Source organism: Aulonocara sp. 'chitande type north' Nkhata Bay, linkage group LG5, assembly GCF_057382095.1.
Source record: "Aulonocara sp. 'chitande type north' Nkhata Bay isolate Kocher_YH1m ecotype deep benthic linkage group LG5, A_spYH_male_GT1.1, whole genome shotgun sequence".
Lineage (NCBI taxonomy): Eukaryota > Metazoa > Chordata > Actinopteri > Cichliformes > Cichlidae > Aulonocara > Aulonocara sp. 'chitande type north' Nkhata Bay.
Genome location: NC_141348.1, coordinates 11,790,629 through 11,805,402, shown reverse-complemented (window position 1 = coordinate 11,805,402; position 14,774 = coordinate 11,790,629). Strand labels below are relative to the sequence as shown.

Below are 14,774 nucleotides of genomic sequence, written 5' to 3'. Positions count from 1 at the left end.
GTTATTGACCGAAGTGCTGCACATCATCATCATCATCATCATTTAACAAATAATGCACTACCAATAAAAGTAATAATGTAAAAAATATTTTAAAAGTGAAACAAAAAATACACTGGGGAAAATGACACAGAGAGTGAAATAGAAACTGAAAAGGCCAGAGGCTCTGAATACTGATAGCAAAGGTAGATAACCTAATGTGAAGAGTGAAGGAATTCCAGAGGTTTGGAACTGCAACTGAGGATGCCTGGAATTTTTTTTCATAGGACTGAAAATAGGAATGCAATGATGGATAGAGCAAGCCCATACATGTGATCAACAACATTTTCAAATCGATCCTATACTTCATAAAGAGTCAGTGTAATGATTTAAGTACAGGCAAACTATGATCATGCTTCCATGCACCATTCAGCATTTTGAATCAACTGTAAGCGTAATATTAGTGCTTTGCTCAGTCCAACATTTAACAAATTGCAGTAAGTTAATAAAAACATGAATGACGTTTCCAAGGTTGTTAACAGACAAAAACCTGAAAGGCTGTAGTAACTGATTTGATCTTTAAGTCAAATTTTTAAAAAGGAATAAAAAAAACACTGATACTCTTTACATGAGGTGTAAAATGTTAAAAAATAAGATTTGAGTTTTGGTACAATTAACTGTCTGAACTGAATCACTAAAGCTTCATTTTTGTTTTGATACATGTAAAGGATATATTGTTAGAGCCAAGTTTTAACCTCAGCTGAACAACAGTTTAACAACCTGCCTGAGAAGCTGGTGTCTGGTTTAAGTGGCAGGTAGCATAAAAGTAGTAAGCAACACAACGTTTTTTGAATATAGTGATAGTTTATACAGTGAAAACAAAACAAAAACAAAACTGGCCCAGAATTAAACCTTGAGGTACACCGCAGGTTAAGGAGAAGTTGCTGTTAGGAGAGTAGATGTGAATGCTGACAAAAAGGAGCCATGAGTAAGGTAAGACTTGAATCAAGTAATGGCAGAAATACAATTACATCACTCAAGGCTGATTTGTGCTCCACTGTACTAAATACACCAGTGACATCCAGAAGTATGAGGACAACAGAGTCAATGACTCACGCAAGGTCTTTGAAAATTCTTAAAAGAGTTGATCCTGTGCTGTGATGAAATTTAAAACCAGACTGAAAAATCTCAAAAATATTGTTTTTATATAAGAAAGACTGCAGCTGCAGGTAAACATTTTGTCCAGTACTTTAGAAAGAAAGAGCTGGGTAAAATATGATGGCTCTATAAGGTCAAAATGTGTCGTCCTTATGAGAGGACTGTTGCATGTTGAGAGAGTAGGCTGGCACTGTCCCTGTCACTAAACAATTGTTTAGTGACAGGGACAATTGTTCAAATTGATGGCCCTCTTATGTAGAAACCTGTTAAAACAGATGAGAGGAAAACTTATCTGATTTATACGTAATAGTTGTTGACTTATAAAGATATTACTTAGGACTGAAGGTGAGACAGGCGCAGAGTGGTCCAGTACAAGATGGATCATTATTGTAAAAAGTGGCCTTAATTCTAAGAGGGGAGATCTTATCAAAAAAACAATTTTAGGGAAGGTGTCATACAGTGCAGGATAGATAAAGCAGGGGGCAGAGGGTTAAGCACAGAACTAACTGAACTGTGGAGGAGTGCTTAAGATTACTTAAGACTGTAAAACTATTTAAAAACAGCATTTTTACTCTCTTATCTCACATTTCTAAATAGAGTTAGTTATCAGTACTGATATCAGCTGGCAAAACAAACCTTTCAAAGGAGTGGGAGGTATGGTTTAATTGATTAATTTTACCCTTTTTAATTTTAAGCCATGAAATCAAATCCCTGTGCAGTGTTAGTCCGTTAGGAAATGACATGATACATATTCCCCGTGGAACTGTGCAACATTAGGTAATCTAAAGAGAGAGTCATTAGAACTTGAAAAATATATTTTCTAACGTAAACAAACACAATGTGGTTTGTGCTTTTCAGCAAAACTGGCAACTCTCTGTGCCATGAGCCTAGCATTCATCTTAACTTTATTAAATCTTGCGCTATCCAGAAAGACAGTTCATTGATTTGTATACTCCCACCCATGTAATTGAGCATTGCGTGGCACATCCGACATACTGTTTTACTTTTGTCCTTACCATCAGGGTCATACGTCACATGAAGACCAAAATAGTTCCAAACGACAGATCAGAATGAGGGTGGGGGAGGTTCAATTTGCCATGTTGCAACGAGCTTAGCTTCTGTCTTGCTAGCTTGCACTGTGCTCAGTGGATCTGCGCTTGACAGTGCAGCCTAGGCGGAGTAGTCGAACGCAGATCCACTGAGCGCTCAACACAGACAGCATCGTCAGAAGAAAAGTTGATAAAATAAATTTTAAAAAATGTATTGTTCGATACAAATGCGTACCGAACCGAAAGCACTGTATCGAACGGTTCAATATCGATACGAGTATCGTTGCACCCCTAATATATATATATATACAATATATATGTATATATATTGTGTATATTCCCCATCACTTTTAGAAAATGATTTAAGAATATTGTTGGAAAGTGGGTTCTTTTTTCTTTTATACATAATTTTTGTGGTACAAAAATGAACCACATTAGTGAATTTGAATATTTTTGATTTTAACAATAGTGAATTTGTATGATCAATAAACAGCATTATAGATGATCATTATGGCCCATTTTTTACACTGTGGACAATGATGGCTTCTAAGTACTGCCACAAATACTAATACTATATTTAACAAACTTAACAAGTCCTGAAAATGATTGTTCAATCAATCCCATCAGTCTATCTGCAAGAAACACCTGCAGGGATGATACTGTGCCATGGTCACCGGTTTGAGCACTGCCCCTCTGTTCTTACAACTCCCTCATGTGCACTGTTCGGGTTGTTAACCTTGTCCAGCCCAGGTGCTACGGGAGCTTTCCCCTCTGTTCACACTTACACTGAGCAGTGACCATTTCAGTGGAGGGCCACAAGATCAGCAGGGACTGAAAAAGGAATTTCACCCAGAAAAAGCGAGAACCAGTGGGCATACATCCAGTCCCCAGCTCAACTCTACTGTTTGTATAGAGCCATTCATCTCCTTATTAGGATCAGTCTTAAGGCTGAAAGGAAACTACAGGACTCCTCTGTGTTATTGGTGTCAGTGTCAGAAGGTTTGTAAAGATGCTGAACAAGGCGCTCAGTGCTATTTGTTTAGGTATAGACAGGGACAGGCACAGAGATACAGGCACACATTTTAGACTTGTCTTTAAAACTTTTTTAGCCAGAATCATCCTTTTGCTAAAGACTGCTACTTTGCAGACAATAGAGTGTGGTTTGCTAAATGGCAGCTGAAAGCCAACACCAATCGTCTTAATCTGTACACCGGAGTTTTTGGCAGGGCTGTGCGTTTTGTTGGCATAGAAGTGCCTGGTGAGATTGCAGCATGAAAACTGCTACCAAAGGGACATTGAACATAGCATCAATTATAAACGAGCCTCTCATTACCGCTGCCAACATAAAAACAACAAAGGGAAAATAAATCGATGGATGACAAAGAATCCATGAATGATCAGTACGTGCAGAGTCAAACGCATTATGCCAGCAAAAAAAACAACAACAAAAAGCTCTGAAACTGTGGAAGAATGAAAGAAAAGCCTCCAGTTATATAAAAAACACTTTCTGACTATCACAGAGGGAGCTGCTGATGCCAAAACAGTGAGAGGTTTCCATTACTGAGGAACAGCCTTACAACTTTATGAGTGCAGGTGGGGGAGAGAAGTGAGAGTGCTGTGCGGGGAGAGATAACAATACAAATGCATGAGTGATCAAAAGCCAACGCACAGCAGTTTCAAGCAGGAGTGGACCACCCTAAAATACAACAACATTTCATTTCCTTTACAAAACGCTGCTGCTTGTTGAACAGAATGACAAGGAGTAGTTGCTGTACTCTGAGTTTGGCACCGACGGACACGGATAACTGCTGCAGAGATGGGCCCGCTACAGACTGGAGCGCCTGCTGATTATAAATCAACAACAATATTAAAGAAGTGCGAGCCATACTAGCACACCAAGGAACAAGACAGGAAACTACATTAAAGAACATGCACTCAAGTCAGCAATGTTGGACAGGCAGAAGTAATAGAAGAAGTTTACAGTTACCTCACTAAGAGCTAAAACTTCAAAGCTAGAAATTAGCTTAACTAGGTAGTTAATTAAGCTAACCCTGAGCTTAAAGAATCTTTAAGTAAAAATTGACTTGTTCCTGTTCCTGTACGACACCAGTGTTAATAAGTTATACTGTAATGATGAGACTGAATGGAGACATCAGTTTCGTGTTTCTTTACTAAAAAATGTAGCATGTAAGTATACGCAGGAATATAATTTTAGTGAATTTTTCACAAAAAATTACGACAGGCTCAAGATAAAGAAAAAGTATATTCATGTCATTCAACAAACTTATTAGAACTTTTATCATTTTAGCTTAGTGTGACAGTCATTAGTGCACATTGCTGATATTTACAGTCACGCTACCTCCTCGTTTCTTGTAACCAAAAATGTAGGTTTCCTGACAAGTATAAGATTGAACACAATGAGAGAAAGCATGTCAGCCCTCAATTTCAATTCAATTTTTATTTATATATTGCCAAATGACAACAATAGTTACCATAAAGCATTTATACTGTAAGGTAAAGATTCTAAAATAATCAGATGACCCCATGTGAGCAAAACACTTGGCGAAAGTGGGAAGGAAAAACTCCCTTTCAACACAATGACACCTCGCTAGGCTCAGTGAGGGGCGGCTATGTGCCGCAACCAGATAAACGGCAGTTTGTGATGAAGTAAAAAATCAGATGTGACAAAGAAGAACTCCCGGTGCAGCACAGGTGAAATATCTTTGCTGTTAGCATTTTTCCATGCTATGCTAACTCTCCTCCTCCATTACTGCTGCCCGTTAGACAACAATACCCCACCAGCTTTTTTTATTTTGTTTCATTCATATCAGTGCATGTAATTTTATTCATGTTCAACTATACTATTACCTTGTTATGAATAAAATATTAAAGGCATTACAGAATATTATTATATAGGTATTGTCTAGGTTCTCTGTTGGTTACATAACAATCTAGAATAAAGTTCAGACTAAACATCTGGACTGAATTAATCAACAACTGCGTTACAAAGTAATGTCAGAATACAAAGAGAAGGTAAAGCAGTCATAAAATGAACACTGTGACTCATAAATCCTCACAGTATGTGCAGAAACGTGTTTCACCTGTATGAAAAAAGGTGGGTGGGAGATAAAGCAAAAGCTCAAAGTAAGCACTGCCAACACTTAAGGTGAATGTATCCACTTTTTCAGCACAGCTGTGCAAGTAGACACTTGATCCTCTTTGAAACAATACCTACCTGTAAAGGTGTGCTTGAAAACAGTCAGAAGGAAAACGTCCCTTTCTGTACATCATTCAACAGCAAATTAATATCATATCTTATTCTTTTGTGGAAAAAGTAGCTAAAGCCCCCCTTTAAGAAAAAAAGCTACAATTTTTCATAACCTCTAACTTTTTTCCATGTATAATTCTATCAGTTCACAGATGTTTAAGGGTTTTACTGTATGTCTCCACCCAATGATCAATTCTAATCAGGGCTTTGAGCCTTTCCATTAGCTTCCATTTCTTCTTTTAGAGCCACTCCTCGACGGGTTAGTGCGGTCTGGATCATCTTCCTGTTGAAAGGTCTAAGCACTTTCTGATCTGATGCATAGCTCATCCCATCTCGCTCCCAGTGTTTGACTGGGCCGCTCCCACCTCTATGTTTCAGTTATCATGAGTTCCTTCTCCTGGAAAGCTGTATTTCCTCTGGGCAAACACGGTCTATTATTACTGTGGTCAAACAACTCTATATTTTGAGATTTCTTTCATTTGAACAGCTATGACTGCTGGCTCGCCACACAGATCAAATCTGAGCAGTCGTTTACACTTTGATACCAACTGCTGCAAGAGTTACATGTAGATCCTGGCATGTTTTAGAGCTTTTGGAGATTTCTTTTTGTGTCTTTTGCTGTAGCTACTGGTCTTTTTTGCCTTTTTATGTATTTAAGTGACTAAAAAATGTGTGTCAACTTTTTTGTGCAATTTTTTTCAAAGAGATCAAAATCCTTGCCTGTTTAAATGTGTCAGGAAAGCAGTAGACAGACCATATGAAGTGCCTGCATGTCTCAGTGTAGGATGGTGTTTACTCTTGCTTTAAAAAAAAAATCAAAACTCTTAATGAATTTGCTCTGAAGATCTGCACAACTTCTGTACCTACTAGGAGTCTGCTACAGCCGTCAGCTGTACAGTACAGCCATTACAAACTGCATTTATCTATTCATTTATTCCCACTGCATGCCACAAGGCAGTCATACTTAAGCTCACAGTCACAAAACTCACTGTGATGGATTCTCCATCATAACTACATTTTAAGTCTAAAAGCGGATCATTTTATTATGTGCATAAGTTACTGCTACTGATGGCTGCGTGGAAGATGTGACTCATGCATTGAGTAATTTAAAATATGGTACGCTTTGCAACGTAAATACAAAGTTTACACATTTTGTAGCAAACTGACAAAAATAATGTAAAATATAGTATGACTGATGGCAAAACAATTTAATCATACGGTCCATTTAGAGTTGTTTTATAGCTTTCCATTTTATCACAAAGTCTTCCTTTGCAGATGAAAGTATAGCTGTTCAAATTTCAAGTAGTCTGAGTCCTTCGGTGCCTTTAGTTTTATGTTTAATAGCTCAAAGTTCTGATTGAAAGTTCAAGAAGAAATAATAAAAAGGAAAACCTCAATATCACAGGAAGTTAACTAACTTTCATTTCATTTAAGCAGTGCATTTGGCCAATAGCCAATTCAGATACTAATATTTTTGTTACATATTTATCATTCATGCCAAAAAACAGTTTTAGCTTGTCATGATACCGTTTCTAAACATTTAGCCAGTTTACAATTGACGTGAGAGGTTAAACGGGACTAGCATGAGCCAATACCAATAATTTGGCATGATTAATCACACGACACGGTCCAAACAGCTACCGAATGGACTCTACAAAAAGCCCATTAGCTAAAAAAGGATTTGTGACAGAAGAAAATATGTGAAGCTGAAGAGGTTTCTCGGTTGTGATATAAAAAAAGATGACGTCATGAATAGGATTTGATGTAAGAATAAGTACACAGCTCGCATGCTTTGCCACAGATTTTCTCTGTGTGTACAGCGCAGTACAGTTGATCCTTCACGAAGCTCCAAAAGCAGCAACACAAACAAGTCGGTGCAACAAACGTATGAACAACTCAGAAAAACACACACAAGTGTGTCACGTGTTTCCGCAGCATAAACTGAGAAGTGTAAACACACACTCTGTAACCAAGCATGACTGTACACAGTGCAGAGTAATGACTGTGCCTGGATCTGCCTTCCGACCTGTCCGACCAGTTTAAAAGCCACACAATGGGCCCGAAGGCAGTGGGAGTCGTATGTGCGCCTACTGTACTCCTCCACAGACCACTGCAACAAACAGCAGCAGCAAGACCCTCAATAAACATATTTTCCAGCACGGAGGACCACTGGGTGATACCCAGCAAGAAGACAGCCAAACACAGCCTGCCTGCAGACTACGCCCACCTGCTTCACTGGGCATTTGGTGCACAATCCTCTTCAGTTTAATTATCAGTGAAATATAATGTAGACATCAGAGTGTACCTACTGTCCTTAGCTGAGCTGTATATCTCGTTAACCACGCACCAGCAGCAGCAACATTTTAATCACTGAGCACTTGGGCCAAATGCAGCCTTACTTTACCTGCAACGTGCAACTTAATCATGCTCGAAAATTATTTTATGCAAATCACCTCATCTGTATTTTGCTAAGCAGCAGTAAGCAGGCTATTGTTGTGATTCTTATTTTACTTTTTGCAACCCTAATCTCACCTAATCCTCTTTTTAGGTCTTGATTTATGAATTTATTAACAGTTTGCACAGAGATCGACCTTGGCACCGACTATTTTTTCCTCGTTTTACCGGATTTTTACACGGAAAACTCAGACGATCCCGCTCAGCAATCACAGGGAGAAATGAACAAAGATCAACAGCGGAATTAGCCTTCCTCCACAACTGTTGAATGCAACGGCTCTAATTAGGTGAAGCGGCCAAAAGGAAACAATAGCTGCTGGCCTGGTTTTTTGGAAGAGGCCAAAATAGCTGGATAAAAGTATTTCCACAGCAGACCTCAGCGAAGGCGGAATAATCAACCTGAAAAGAAGCGGCTGCTGTTCACCGCCCCACATGAACCAACTTTGCCTGTAAAATATATTTTTCCTTTACTGTGGGGAGGCAAGAAAAAGCAGCATTATGGGATATCGTGAGCCAGATCAAAGCCAGACAACAACATGATGAGTCTCATCCTTCAGAGGCAGGGGATTTGTTCAAGGGAGGCGGCAGCGAAGAGGGATCAAGGGAGACGAGCGCGGGTATGCAAAGAAGAGGAGGAAAAGGAGCAAAAAGAAGGACAACCTGCTGAGTCACTGCAATCATGAGGCTGAGGCGAGCTGAGCCACAGCTGCTCAGGGTGAAGCTAAGAATCCCCCCCACCTCACCCCCTTTAGAAGGACAAAGTGATGCTTCTCATCGCCGGGGAGGGAGGACACATGTGACCGAAGGTGGGAAACAGAAGAGCGACATAAAACTGTCTTACAGCATGAAATAGCTCCTCCTTCTTTATTCTCACATCTGAGGGCAACAGAATGATGCAACTGGAAGAAGGAAATAAATCGCTAGAAGCTGTAGAAAGCTAAAAAACGCGGCCTTGATCAGACAGACAGCGGCAGGATATAACTGGCTTAAAATGAGACCTGTGTCATAAAGACGGGGGACGACCAAATAAGTGTCGACATTGCTGCTGGCAACCCCGAGACAGACTGTGAAACAATGATGTTCCAGTCTGAACCCTAATAATATTCTGACAGGACTGCAGTGGACGCTACAATCTGATGAGGCTTAATTCGATCCCCATTAAAAAAACAAATCACGCAACCACTGCAATTATGTTGTCAGACTCAGTGGCAGTAATGTTGTGTTATCCTCTTTTGTTTTTTTTCCCCAAATCAAGCTGACAAAAGAGTGTGTAAAACAGGAGAAGATTCCCTCTCTGTGCATATTGGCTAAACAAACACACATCTACAGAGTGCTGCAGGTACTGCTGTACCTCTAAAATTACAGCTGTATCAGCCCACAATCAGTAACACAGTACTACTCATCTCTTATCAGGTATCAGGCATTAGACACACGGTGTGTAGGCTATGCTCGATTTGCATGTGAAAGTAGTCAGCATTCTAGTCAGCATAGGCTTGAGATTGGACAAAAATGACATCTTCCCAGTAGCAAAGCCAAAGTATCTTGATTGTGCCCCTTGTGGCTGGTTGTATTATAGGTCATAAATACCTCTCTCTATTGAGCCGATGAGACATGAGAAAATAAATCCCCAAACATGATCTCTTACATATCAGATTCACGTTATTATAGAGCTCTCCTTGGATTTTTTAGCAGCCTTTAGGCTTTTTTTCTTTCATCTGTCTGAAAGAACAACACTATAGAGTCACTAGTAGACAGTTGTGTGCTCTTATTTTGAAAGTTCAGTCACTACTAACCATTTACCTATTCACGTGGTCCTTGATATCCTTCTCCTGTCTGATAACCCGTGGACGTGAGAATGCTAGACGTCGCTCTGACCTGGAGATCAGCTGTGAGCTGCATGGCCACTCACTCAATCTAGCAGGTGGGGAATGGCTTAATGTGCCACTATGGTGCACTCGCTGAGAGGCAGCTGCAGTCCACGACCTTGGAGTTGGAGTACAGAGACTCACTGAAGAGGAAGATGGCATTACTGATTCAATATTTGTCACATACTATTTCCCATTTAACATTGTTGCTCAAAAGCACATTTCAACCAATAATTTGTAGCTTGCACGTGAGCTCCTGCCAGACTACTTTCTCCACAATAGAATCCAAATCAAAAACACTGCAAATTAAGGGCTTCTTATTATATACTTTGCATCATTTATTTGATATTATAAAGCATCTGATGTTGTCACGACTGACAGCAGTGATTGACAGCTGCTCTGAACTAAGTAGTTACAAAGTAACTGTCAGACCAACGTTCAGAAATTGTGCTGAACATCAAACTGCACTTAATAAAACTCTGAGGGATACGTGGCATTTTCACCATTCTTAATCTTCATAAGAACTATCGCCCAAATGATTTATGGGGTGTTGATATTATCATCTGATTAAAGCTATTTGCTGATCTGGGTGACTGATAAATGAAAATGTAAAACGCAAAGAAGAAACTGAAGAAACACCCTTCAACCATGTTCTGAGTGTTGACATTGCATATTTTGTCCACCAGTGGGCACTCCCTGTTCCCTACAAACAACAACGAGCTGATCCGAGCACAGTAAATGCGCGTAAATTAGTAAATAAATAACTACACAAAATAAATGCTAGGAAAATGCACTTTGATGTTTGTGTGTAAAAGCAAAATAACATCGCTAACTATCGATATCGCTCTTGAAACACTGTAATCATGGTTCTATATAGAACATCTTACACATCCTCTGATGATGGAATTTGCATCACTTGAACCCTTGCAGAGTCACTGATAGGAAGCACCACTAGCATGAAGCTATCTGACGTACTCCATGTCTGAAAACGTAGGAGAGTTAGCACCGCTTTCCATTTGCTGCTTCTGGTTTGAATATTTTGTTTTCATTAACTTTATTATTTTGTAATAATGAATCACAACAGCAATGCTTTTACATTTCAATCTCAGCTTATTTGCTTTTACTTGTGGGTGCAGCAAATCTTTTCATAATGAGAAAGGCACAAATGTCTCCAAATGAGGATTGAGACGACTCTTTGTGCAGTTTTTTTTTTTAAATAATGACAGTCATGCTTGTGGTAAAGCATGGCTCAAAGAGTTGGCAGTTCGTCCTGTAACCGGAAGGTTGCCGGTTCGAGCCCCGGCTCGGACAGTCTCGGTCGTTGTGTCCTTGGGCAAGACACTTCACCTACCGCTTACTGGTGATGGCCAGAGGGGCCAATGGCGCGATATGGCAGCCTTGCTGCAGCCTTGCTGCCATATCAGTCAGCGAGGCTGACTGATCGCCCCTGTCAGTCTGTCCCAGGGCAGCTGTGGCTACAACTGTAGCCTCCACCAGTGTGTGAATGTGAGAGTGAATGAATAGTGGAATTGTAAAGCGCTTTGAGGGTCTCGAAAAGCGCTATATAAATGCAATCCATTATTATTATTATTATTATTATTATTATTAAATGATAACTAATGATCAGATCCGTAATCTATGAATACACAAACTTTTGTCTTCCACATCACGTCTTGCGCATGCATACATTGTGCGCCCTTGTGGAGGAGAAATGCAATTTGAATGCAGCCCCACTATTGGTGAAAACAACTACACAGAGAAGCATCTACAGAATGCAAACACTGAACAGCTCAAAGAATCACAGCCAGAAATATCGATGCTGTTACACTGAAGGTTGATGCATCCATGCTTTTGAAGATTATAACACTGAAGGTTAGAGAAGGAGGCATTTAGATGAGACGGGTAGGGTCGGGGTCAGGGTAGTCTACACAAACACAGAAGTGCAAATACATTTCTGTGTGCGTGTGTGTGTCTGGGATCGGTCCCTGGAGTTCAGCAGGCAGGAAGAGACGTGACCACACTGGCCAAGCTACAAAAACACGACGGGTCAAAAAACATTTAGCTAGGCCAACAGCAATGACAGCCAGAGTGCAGGACACGCACGCACACACACAGACCCACACAGCCTTGGTGCCTTGTTTATTAATGTTTGTAACATCAGGGTGACCCTGCATAATTATGCAGCATTCCATGTTCCTGTACCAAATGCTAAAGAACATGCAAACTAAAACACGGCTGAAGGAAGATTTGTACTTTATTCCTCCTCTGTGGCTCTGAGAAGCAAGTAACTGCCCTCTTTTTCCAACAGAGACGTAACACTGAAATAAGAAATGGCTGAGTTCATCCGCAAGTGCCTCCAAAGAGACACAGAGGAGAGGAGGGCTGCTTCAGATGCCTCATACAAACTCATTTGAATTGCAAATGTTGTTAGGCAGCATGCTGGGCTGTGAAATCCCAGCAGTACCCTCAGGCATCATGCACAAACACCGACGTGTGCACATCAGTAGCGAAACTTTGTGTGTACACTACAGTAAAAAAGACAAGACACAGAGAATCGTTGAGTTTGGAGCACTTTCCCATGTCTGAACGTCGTATGATCGCAATTTGATGCAAAAATAATGATGAGCTAGCAGTGCAGAAACTGGTGCTGAGATGAGGTAATGGCTCCCCTGCAGGTAGGAGGCGTGGGGGTGGGGGTGTTTGGTGAAGGAAAAGAAGAAGAAGGAGGAGGAGAAGAAGCATCAGGTGATGCTCGGAGGGAGGCTGGCTGGCAGGCTGATTAGGCAAGGCTGACACAGCAGGAGCAGGAGTGTGTCCGATGTTAACGACATAGATGCGGTGTGACAGCAGGCCTGCCAGCTGAGGCTGACGGTGCATGTGCGGCCTGAAGAAATGTGTTGACAAAGTGCCATAAGCACACCTGTATGGGGGCAGGGAGCAGGCCAGGAACCCTGCAGAGGGGACTGTCTGACTTGCACAAATTTAAGGATGACAAAATCAATAGGAAGAGGTTATAAACATTTGGAAATATCCCTTTGCATCAGCTGTTAACAACTCAATCGGCATGAAACATCAAAGCTATCAAATGTCATTGGGAAAGCCATGCAAATGCTGAAAGATTCCTACTAAAGCATCCTGAAGGCAAGTCCTTCCAACTCTCCAACCAAGTCCACATAACTAGTGAAAGCCAGAGGGCAGGGGGGCGAAGGTGAGGTCACTTCCATAACGTGACCTGCCTCAGTGTTCACCTCTGCGGCCAAACTGCCTTCACAGTTTTCACTAAAGTCACTGTTTCAGGCCACAGCACTGACAGAATCACTCACTGTGGGTTTTACAGCATTAAATGCACTGTACATCCCCTCCACTTTGTTTTGGAAGCTAAATATAACTGCTTTGTGTGGGCAAGCCAGAGGTGTTGATGGGAGGCAACATTGTGCAAGTAACTCCTCTGTGTGTGTGTGTGTGTGTGTGTGTGTGTGTGTGTGTGTGTGTGTGTGTGTGTGTGTGTGTGTGTGTGTGTATTTGTCAGGGTGGCTGTTGCATAAGTGCTGATGGGTGCATTTGAGAACGAACAGACTTAAACAAGAGAAGATCCAGTTTGCCCTGACAGGCTGAGACACAAACACAGAAGGCGATTTTGTTCTTAAAGCAGCAACTTTTAACTTCAGGATGAAAACATCACGTATATATAAGAGAGAGAGGGAGGGAGGGGCTGCCTGGCTGCAGGCTTGCAGCTCTGATACCAGCGGGCGCAAACAACTCGCTCCTGCCCCTGCTCCATTCCCATAATGTTATTCATCCCTCGGCAGAGGACGGCGCAGGCAAGCGGGCATAGTCCGTGCGCCTTCTACAATGATCGCTTCTACGTGAAGTAGCTGCAGCTTGGATAAAAGCCCCCGTCCCCTCCCGCCCCACTGCAGCACAAAAAGACCGTAACAAGAAGCCGTGATCATACAATTACGTGTGGAAAAGGAAGGAAGCACCAAAGCGCGACATTCAAATAAAAACCAACAGTGTGCTAATTTTAAAAAAAAAGATGAAGATAGTCAACATACCCTCCTGTCAGACAGACATCCAGGGGAGGACCATGGATGGTGCGGGCCGGGGGAGTTCGGTCCTGCTCCTGCCGTCGCTTCGTGTTTATTTCCCGGTTTAAGGGGAAGGTGGCGCGTGTGTCTGTGTGTTTATGTGTGTGTGTGTGTATGTGTGTGTTGGAGTTTTGCCGGTGAAAGGCGTAATGAGAGAGGGAGGTGGAGGAGAGAGAAAGAGGGAGGGACGCTGTCAGATGCAGGGAGGCAGGCAGGAGGAGGGAGGAAGACACGCTCGGGCACATAGCCTGTACTGTCCGCGTGCTGCTGAGGGGGAAGTGCGCAAAAGAAAGGAAAAAAAGGGAAAAAACCCCGCTGGTGTCAATCCAGCAAGAACATTTTTAAGCCCTCTCTGTCAACAAGTGATCACATCTGAATAAAAAAGCAGGGGAAATGGGGCAGCGAGGTGACACCATCTCTTATTGTTTCCACTGCTGTTACGTTCACGTACCCCTGTGTGCCATGACAATGTGACACATAAACACTTTTAAATGTGTTTCCTTTTGTTTTTCTTTTTTTTTAGACAGCTTCTCGTGCAATCAAATATATAATATGTCTTATAATAAGCCAATATAATAAACCCTAACTGCGCGAGGAGCTGCTCTTATTTCTTGTAGTGTCGTCAGGATGAGGATGGCACAATCCCCTCTCTGATTTCATCACCAAGTCAACAGCTAACAGCACACAGCCTATTGACCCCCTCCCTTTTTGCATACAGAGATGATGGGATTTATTGGCCCAAAGGGCAGGGCATCCTTATTCTGCCCCCTCTTGTAAATAAAAATAATGGGAGCGTGTCCATGAAAAGCAATAATACGGAGGTATCAGTTCCCTATTGTGCTTGCTAAATTAACAAGGTAGGCTATTATTTTGAGAGCCCGAGTTAGATATAATTAATCACTGATGAGATATTGCT

At 41.4% G+C, this 14,774-nt stretch overlaps 1 protein-coding gene across 10 annotated transcripts in view; it reads right to left on the bottom strand.

Moving 5' to 3' along the window:
* LOC147329919 (band 4.1-like protein 1) overlaps positions 1–13,988 on the bottom strand; it is a 104,577-nt gene extending 90,589 nt beyond the window's left edge. For 8 of the 10 annotated variants that reach the window (XM_086291333.1, XM_086291335.1, XM_086291339.1 and 5 more), the window contains exon 1: positions 13,826–13,988. The gene's annotated coding sequence lies outside the window, so the exon portion shown is untranslated. The remainder of the gene's footprint in view (positions 1–13,825) is intronic. The other 2 variants (XM_086291341.1, XM_086291343.1) reach the window with 1 other exon arrangement.
* Positions 13,989–14,774: the final 786 nt, after the last annotated feature.